The sequence below is a fragment of the Nycticebus coucang genome, chromosome 20 (assembly GCF_027406575.1).
Source record: "Nycticebus coucang isolate mNycCou1 chromosome 20, mNycCou1.pri, whole genome shotgun sequence".
In the NCBI taxonomy this organism is placed as follows: domain Eukaryota; kingdom Metazoa; phylum Chordata; class Mammalia; order Primates; family Lorisidae; genus Nycticebus; species Nycticebus coucang.
The window spans coordinates 3151965-3159662 of record NC_069799.1 but is presented as its reverse complement, the minus strand read 5'-3'; the positions used below and the strand labels follow the sequence as shown (position 1 = coordinate 3159662).

General features: G+C 33.8%; 1 non-coding gene across 1 annotated transcript; it reads right to left on the bottom strand.

The window, feature by feature from the left end:
- Positions 1-1099: 1099 nt before the first annotated feature.
- LOC128573203 (U6 spliceosomal RNA) lies at positions 1100-1203 on the bottom strand. The gene has a single exon (XR_008376363.1). It is a non-coding gene; the product is annotated as a U6 spliceosomal RNA (small nuclear RNA).
- Positions 1204-7698: the final 6495 nt, after the last annotated feature.

Genomic DNA, 7698 nt, shown 5'->3' with positions numbered 1-7698 from the left:
GATTATAGATAGCAACACATCTAAGCTATCTCAGCCTAGTTGTCCGTAGAAATGCCTTTACTCAGTTATGATTCAATGTTATGAACAGGGATATTATCAAAGGCTGATAGGAGAAATAGCCATTTAAAAAATGTTACTCTATTTTCTGTAAAATGCGAGTTGAAGACATTATCCATTATTGTTATTCAACGTCCACACCATAAATTTCCTCTAGAACTTAGAAACAGGAAAGTATTTGTCTCACTAGATAAACCTTTATGTTTCCTATAATCTGACAAAAGTAGTATAGCACAGGAGTTAAGACGATGGCTCTGGAGTCAGATAGATTTGGATTTGACCACTAGTCCTAACTTTTTCTCCCTCAGGGGATTGTATAACTTTCTTAAGTCTTGTTTTTCTCATTTGTTTTTGTTTTTTACTGGCTTTTGTTTGTTTGTTTGTTGGGGGGTGTGTGTGTGTAAGGGATTTCAGTAAGATACTACATGTAATGCATTTTGCCATCTCTTGTATGTAGTGAACTCAATTCATACTATCTTCTGTTTACCCTGGAAGTATATAAACCCGTCTCTTTTCACATCTAACTTTTCCACTGAACTACAATAATAATCTCTTCCAAAGTTTATGGTAGAATATTTTTTTTGCATTCTTTCTTCTAAATATTTTAAATGTTCTTTTGCATGAATCTTTCTTTTTCTTTAATTTCATAAAAATGTAGGGATACTTTGTTTCACGGGTGGGTTTTATCATGCTGAAGTCAGGGCTTGCAAATGCAACCCTGGCCAGCATAGTGTGTGTCGGACCCAGTAGGTAGATGTTCATCCTTCACCCACTTCCCTCCTGCCCCCTTCTTAGTTTTCAGTGTCCATTATACCACTTCACGAGCATTGTACATGTCTGCATAAATGTATTCATCATTGAAGATGCCTTAATTTTTTTACATTTATGGATATAAAAATATCTAAAGAACAGAAAACCCTCTGAGAGATGCTATTTTGTATAAGATATAAAATTAAATTTATTAAAATGTTATTTCAACTAAGTAAAATATAATTTGATTCAATAGATAAGTGAGCTAGCTCCCTAGTCTGAATCTCATTTGTTTATAGGTGTATGTGTATATATGTAATTTTTTCGTCGTTCAGGGTTGTGCTAATCCTCTCTCTATTGTTCCAATTTTAGTATATGTGCTGCCAAATTGAGCACTATGCATACTTTTTAACTCTCCTTAAATACAGAATTAATTTGATTAATCAATTAATCTTAATAATCTTTGATTAATCGATTAATTAATTTTAACTGAATATCTAAAAACCTCGAGAGAAAGAATTTTTTCTAAAAGAACAATAGAAAAAAATCAATGCTACATAATTTTAAAAATTTAGTTTAGCAGCCAAAATTCTAAAAACATACATTACACGGCAGCACAGATCCTGAGAAAAAAATTTACAATAACCAACAAGTTTAGACTTATAATATTTACTCAAAAATATTAAAAAACAAATAAAAGGGGTTGCTATCAATCAACAAAAAGTGAGAATCCCCAATTAAGAAGAGGATAAACAATAATAAACAATTTACAAAAGAAATAAAGCAAATAGACAAAAATATAAGCAATGTCAAGTTTGATAGCAGTAAAATATGCAAACCAAGTGGAAATAAAATTATCGGATTAAAATACTGGAGGAGTTTTAAAAATTATTACACCTTCTATGCATCCTGGCATAGATTTTTATCACATATTGTCACTAAGAGCTCAAATTGCTAAAAGTTGACTGAAAGGAAATGTAGTACTAAGTATAACAATTTTGAAATATTTCTCTCTTTAACAAACTAATTTCTAATATAATTTTAATCCAATAATTTACCATTTAATATTTCATTCTAAGAATATAACCAGAATGTCTGGGAGTGATAGCTCACACCTGTAATCCTAGCACTTTGAGAGGCTGAAGCAGGAGGATCCCTTGAGCTCAGAAGTTTGAGAACAGCCTAAGCAAGAGTGAGACCCTGTTTCTACTAAAAATAGAAAAATTAGCTGGTGTCCTGGCAGATGCCTGTGGTCCTAGCTACTTGGGAAGCCAAGGTAGGAGGATCAATTGAGCCCAAGAGTTTGAGGTTGTCGTGAGCTAGGCTGATGCCATGGCTCTCTAGCCTCAGCAACAGAGTGAGACTCTGTCTTATAAAAAGAGAGAGAAAGAGAATATAATCAGAATTTTTTTTTTTTTGTAGAGACAGAGGCATCACATGGCTCACAGCAACCTCCAGCTCTTGGGCTTATGTGATTCTCTTGCCTCAGCCTCCTGAGCAGCTGGGACTACAGGCGCCCGCCACAACGCCCAGCTATTTTGTTGTTGTTGTTGTTGTTGTTGCAGTTTGGCCGGGGCTGGGTTCGAACCCACCACCCTCGGCATATGGGGCCGGCACCCTACTCACTGATTTTATATGACAAGATATTAATGTAAAATTTTGTGAGCAATGTAGCAATTTAAATTCAGAGATAATCAAGTTATTTACCAATAAGTGGGAAAATGCTAGAATATAGCATGTATGTCCATCAGCTTGAATCGTATGTGATCATAAAAATTATAGATGTTTAAATAATTAATAATATAAGAAAATATTCATGATATAATATTAAATGAAAAATAGAATACAATAGTAAAATGTACATTATGACCTCACTTATATATAAAAATATATACAGTATAGTAATATACACATAATGTTTTAAACATGTAATTATATATAATACATATTTTTAATTATATACTTAAAATATACATGAATATGAAGTTTATAAATATGTAAATACCTATCTATTATCTGCAGAGGGTGCTACAAAATGTACACACATTTTAAGAAATGAAAAAACTGTATTAAAATGATAATACTTTATATATGAATAACATTCGTTATCTTGTATATTGTATCTTGTATCTCCTGTAATAGCAGAAGTCAAACGTGACCTGAGTGTTACAATTTTAATATAGTTTCTCCTTCTTTAAAATATGTAACATTATTTTGTCACCCTCTATATTACTGATTAACTCAGTCAGGACAGGTACGCAAAAAATTAATTCAATGTCAATTCAAAGAACAGTGATAGAAGTCCTGCTTCTTGCCAAAATGGTAAGTTAGCGCGGGATGTTGGCTCCCTCTCTCCAAACAATCTCTGGGGAAAACCTATCAAAAAGTGAGGGACAAGCGGCACCTGTGGCTCAAAGGAGTAGGGTGCCGGCCCCATATGCCAGAGGTGGCGGGTTCAAACCCAGCCCTGGCCAAAAACTGCAAAAAAAAAAAAAAAAAAAAGTGAGTGAAAAGCGGTTTCACAGTTATTAAAAATACAAGTTGTGTCTGGGGAGCCAAAGTTATCATGAATTGTGTGTGTGAGAGTTTATGTGATGGCAGCCTGCTGTGGAGGCAGCCAGAGTTGTCTTTTCTTACTTATACTATTAAAAATAATAAACACACACATAGAAGAATGCATAAAACCAATAGATTACATTATTTAAAAGGAAACATCAGATAAACACTGCTCGGCTTACGAAATAGAGCCCTCCAACATTCTGGAAACCTAACCACACTTCTTCCCACACAAAGCTTCCCTGTCCTGCTCAACTCACCTGTATAATCTAACCACCGTCCTAACTTTCAGAGTTATCAATGCTATTTGGAGTAGAATCATCAACTATATGCTTTTCAAAACACTTCAATTTTAACATAAGTTTTGAATATGACAGTGAATAATGAGTTTCCTTGGTACCTTTTATGTTTAGAAATTGTTTTCAATTATATGTCTTTGGGAATTATACTGCTTTAGATTTCTCATTCATTCCTATGATCATTAATTCATTCATTTTTGATAAGTGTAAGAAAATACTTTTTAAACTCAATAAAATAAATTCATTTTAAGTGTACATACAGAAGGTTTATACACCCATTTAACTAACACAAAATCCAGATACAGAACATTTCCAGCACCTTGGAAAAGCTTCTTTGTGCTCTTCTCTGTCTAGTCCCTTCCCAATGCCCTCCCTGGACCCTGGACACCGCTGATTTGCTTTCTGTCAGCATATATAATATTTGGAATTTTTAAAGCATTGTCTGAATACAACTGTGCAGTGTACACATTTTTGTATCTGACTTCTTTTTTTTTTTTTTTGGTGGTTTTTTGGCCGGGGCTGGGTTTGAACCTGCCACCTTCGGCATGTGGGACTGGCGCCCTACTCCTTGAGCCAGAGGCGCCACCTGTGTATCTGACTTCTTTATCTCAGCACATCTATGAAATGAACCTGCCTGTTGCGCTCTGTTGCCACGTCCTCTGGGCAGACAATATTTTTACCCATTTACCTGTTGATAGACATTTATGAAGTTTACAGTATTCAGTTATTATAAATAATCCTGCTGTGAACAATTATGTTCCCTCTTTATCCCTGGCAATATACTTTGTTCTGAAGTGAGTTTTGTGCTGTTAATATAGTCAATCCATCATTTTGTATGTTTCACAGTATATATCTTCCATCATTTTCCTTTCAATATATCTGTTTTATGTCTAAAAAACAGATATATTTATGTCTATGAAATTAATTGCTCATAGATTACAGATAATGGGATTTGCATTTTTATTCAGTCTACTAATCTCTGTGTTTTAATTGCTGTGTTAAGACCATTTACATTTAATGTTATCACTGACATAGCTGGGTTTAAATCTACCATCTTGCCATTTGTTATCTATTTGTTCCATATGTTCTCTTCTTCTCTCCTTGTTTTTCCTGCATTTTTTTGGTGGGGGGGATTGAGTATTTTTCATCATCTTATTTTATCTTTACTATTGGTTATTTAGCTAAGACTACTTTTGATTATTTTCTTGAGTTTATCAAGGGTGTATAATATATATCTTAACTTAGCATAATCTACCTTTAAATAATATTACATTATTTCATGCATAAGATGCTTACAACAATGTATTAGTACTTATTCCTTCTGTACTTTGTGTTATTTTCCCATAGATTTTACATCTATCTGTGTTATGAAGACCACGACGAATTATTTGTGTTTTTTTTTTAAAGCAGTCAATTAGATTTTACAGAAATTTTAAAATGTGGAAATGTTTTCTTTTGTGTACAGTCAAGTTTTCTTCTGGTATTACAAAGAATTTCCTTTCATATTTCTTACACTATAGGTGTCCTGCAATAAATTCTCAGATATTATAATTTTCTGAAAAAATATTTGGTCCTTGTTTGTTTTGAAATGTATTTGATCTGGACAAAATTCTATGTGTTTCCCCCCTTCAGTACTTTAAGCATGCTATTCTTTTGTTTCCTGTTTTTTTATAGTTTCTCAAGGTTAAGTCTAGAGTCATTCTTATCTTTACTCTTACGCTTGTAATGTTTTCTCTGTTCTGGAATTTCATTTCAGCTTATGTTATGTTACTTTTTGTTTTCTCACACATCACTGGGGTTCTGATCATTCTTTTGCAAGTTTTTTTCCTCTTTATTTTGAATTCATTGTATTATTTTTGTCTTCAACCTCACTATCTTCTTTTGCAGCATCTAATCTGCTCCTAATTACTTTCGCTAAAACTGGTATTTTTGCTGTGCTAGGACTCCTAATCCATGAACAGCATGTGTCTCCTCATTTATTTAGGTCCTTGGTTTTTCTCCTCAGCATTTTATATTTTTCAGCATATAGATTCTCTAAGATGGTTGGCTACATGTTTACCTGACTTTATCTTTCGGGGAGTAGCTATTGCAAATTATTTTTAAAAATGTGTTTCTTACCGTTTATTGCTAAAAGAAAAAAAGAATTATAATTGACTTTTGTGTGTTTACCCTGTGTCTTGTAGCACTGAAAATTCATTGATCATATAAGGATTTTTGCTTTGTTTTTCAGAGTCCTTGAACTATATATAGACGATCTTGTTATTTGTGAATAAGGAGGCTCTTTTATTTCCTATATTTCTTTTTCTTTCCTTACTGCACTTGTATGGTGTTGAATAGAAGTGCTAATAGTGGATACCCTGTCTCCTGTAAGGAACAAAGCACTGAATGATCTTAAGAGAAAAGCATTCAATATTTCATCATTAAGTATTTTGTTAGCTGTTGGAATTTTTGGTACATGCCTTTTATGAGTCTTAGAAAGTCTTAGTTTCCCAAAAGTGTGAAAATGAAGGGATTTGAGGGGTTTTGTCAAATTATTTTTCTGTATTAATTTATATGATCATATGGTTTTCTCAATAGGGGATTATCATGATTGATTTTCCAACATTGAACCATCCTTACCTTCATAAAACCCATTTAGTCCAATGAGATTGCTTTAGAGAGAATTTATGTTTTATTTTGCCCAGTTTTCCAGAGTGCTAGAAGTATAGCATTATTTTCCATTAATTTTTCAGCTTGGGATTTTCCATGTCAGAAAATGGATAATGTAGATAGTTTAATGTTGAATACCAAACAGGCTTAAGAAGTTGGCAATTTACCACTTACCAAGATAATTTTCTTTTTTTCATTTAGATCCTCACCCCAAATAGAGGGATGTTTCCTTGTCTTCTCTCTTTCTTGGTGAGTTAGATTTTACTAGTCCACATTTTTACTAGGGGTCAAACCTATCAAAAATTCCACTTTATACAGAAAACTTAGTATCAATTGTCTCCTTATCCGGAACCAATAATTTTCTTCATACTTATGTAAAATGCTTTAGGGCTTTAATGCTCCCAGGAGTTTTTCAGCTCTCAGGTAAATTTATTCCTCTGGATTCAGCTTTTTGTATGCGCGTGCATGCGCGCGCGCACGTGTGTTTGTGTGTGTGTGTGTGTGTGGTCTGTTTTGTGCATTCTCGAATTTCTTGAGTTTTTAGACCTTTAATGGCTTTACTTTATTTTTTTTAATTGTGGAGATTTTCAAGATAATTAATGAAGTATAACAAAGGGGAGTCTATATTACTTGTGTATTCATTATAATAATTGACATGTTATCTTTATGTTCAGGCTCCATTGATTGCTATGTCATTGCCCTCTTGCCCATTGTTTTGGCTTTTTAGTTTTGTGCTTTTGCTTTTCTTAACATAGAGTTCATGCCAAAAACAGAAGCAGGGTAAACAGCAGCAGCAGGATAAAATGACAGTTTGACATCGTGCTTTACCAGAACCGAAGTGATAGAAGGTCACATCCAACATGGGTGGCCCTTGTCTAAGAGAGTCAGTTATTAAAACAAACAAAACAAAAACAAAAAGGCAAAACAAAGCAATGGAAAGCTCCAAAAACAATAATATTGTGCAGAGCTTAGGAGGAACCACAGAGGTCCCTGAAGCCCCATGATGCTTCCTTTGGGCCCAGAAACGCCTACTGGAACCTGGTGATCTCAGGACTCTGACCTTTCTTTAGCTTCATTTCTCTGATATATACTTGTTTTCTATTTTATGACATTTCCTCGGGGTTCTGCTGTGTGTTAATGAGTTTTAATAAAATGGAAAATACATCTATTGTGTTTGGGTAGCTAATGATTTACCCGGAAAATATAATGCCTTAACCTAATTAAAATGCATGTCTCCACAAAGCCCTCAAGGACCGATGTTAATGGTGGAAACTTCAGACATTGTGTCAGCCTCATGGGGATCTATTTTTAATTGTGAGGGAATTTGGCATCCTTTAAATTTTGCTGTCACTATATGGAAGAGCAAGTTATGCTTCCACCCTGTAGC